The sequence below is a fragment of the Malurus melanocephalus genome, unplaced genomic scaffold (genome assembly GCF_030028575.1).
Source record: "Malurus melanocephalus ecotype Western Australia unplaced genomic scaffold, MMel_1.1 scaffold_1408, whole genome shotgun sequence".
In the NCBI taxonomy this organism is placed as follows: domain Eukaryota; kingdom Metazoa; phylum Chordata; class Aves; order Passeriformes; family Maluridae; genus Malurus; species Malurus melanocephalus.
Genome location: NW_026624640.1, coordinates 19,873 through 21,345, shown reverse-complemented (window position 1 = coordinate 21,345; position 1,473 = coordinate 19,873). Strand labels below are relative to the sequence as shown.

The following is a 1,473-nucleotide window of genomic DNA, read 5'->3' as shown; positions in this document are numbered from 1 at the left end:
AACTGGGATCGCCAGCGCGGTTTTGCGGCGTTTCGGGGCTCGGCCGCCCTTTGTCCCGCCGCTCTCTCGGGAAAATCTCCGCCGCTCCTGCTTTCCCAGCCCTCGGGCAAGAGCAAAACTGTCCTTTTTTTTCCTCCCCCGTTTATTTTTAAAGGGAAACTGGGAAGCAGTTGCTGCTGAAGGGAATCCGAGGTGGTTTTGTCCCCTCAGGCTGCTCCGGAGCGCGTCGGGAGCAGTTCCCGCCCACGCAGGGAATCATCTTTGCATCACTTATTAACACCCAACTAAATATTCATTTTCCAGCCCAAACTTCTGCCCCAGATTTTGAAGCCACAAGCAATTAGCGAGCGGTAGCAGTAGCAGGGTTGGGGTGCACGTTCCCGGTTTTTATCCCTTTCGGGCTYTTCTTTCCCAGCCCTCGGCTCCCTYCGTGTCCGGGGTGTGCAGAATGTCCCAAATCCCGTTTTTCTGTCGAAGAAGATCCTGGGTTGGTCATTTGTAACCATGACCTGAGGGAATGCGGGCAAAGGCTTTGCTGAACCCAAAAAAGGAGCAGTTTGGCCCCCGAAAAAAGAAGAGATTTGGGGAGGAGCTCTCAAAGGTGACAAATGTCCCTGAAGGATAAAAGGGACATCCCGAAAATRGGGATTTAAGTGAAATGGCCCCCAGTTTGACATCCCACCCCTGCTGGCAGCCGGAAAATATTCCATCTTCTGGAAAAAAAAATCACAATTTATTTCTTTATCCCCTTTTTGTTTAACCCACCAGGACTGAGAAACGCTGGTGGAACAGGAACCGGTGAGAGAAATTGTTTTAAAACAGCAGAGAAAAGAGAGAAACACAAACCACAAATAAGTTGCACCCATGGGTTCTGTTCTCCGGCACCGCCTGCGATTAATTTTCCCTCTTTTTACCCCAAAACAGAGCCAGGAATGGGAATTGCTCGGGCTCTGCTGGGAGCTGGGGAATGGAGGAGTGAACTCACCTGGTGGGAGGAAAATGAGCTAAAAACGGCTTCTTTGAGATCATTTCCACCTCCCGATTCCTGCAGGATTGCAGGTCCCGGGGARGAGCACAAAAGTTCTTTAAATCCTCCTCTTCTTACAAAAACCCCACAAAACCCAACCCCAAATCTCTTCCACCTCGTGAAGACCCCAAGATTTTTGCACCTCTTGGGATTTCTCCAATCCATGGGATTTGGAGCTGGAATTTGCCCTATAACTCCATGTAGGGATGTGTTGATCTCCTGTTGGTGTGGCACTACTGGAATTGCTAAAATCCCCATTTTTYCCCCAATTCCAGGRTAAAACCTCTGGAATTTGCCAGGCAGAAGGGAAGCTGAGATCCCACAGCAGCCGGCATCACCTGCTGACAGAGGTGCGATTGAAGCCCCAGGGAAAATGGGGATTTTTGGGGTGTCCCGAGGGGATTTTGGGAACCAGGCTTAGAACAAAGCAGAAAAAAAGGGGAAAA

At 50.2% G+C, this 1,473-nt stretch overlaps 1 long non-coding RNA gene across 1 annotated transcript in view; it reads left to right on the top strand.

Moving 5' to 3' along the window:
- LOC130586939 (uncharacterized) overlaps positions 1-1,473 on the top strand; it is a 3,910-nt gene extending 2,437 nt beyond the window's left edge. The window contains exon 3 of the long non-coding RNA XR_008966735.1: positions 1,303-1,473. This is a non-coding gene — a long non-coding RNA (uncharacterized LOC130586939). The remainder of the gene's footprint in view (positions 1-1,302) is intronic.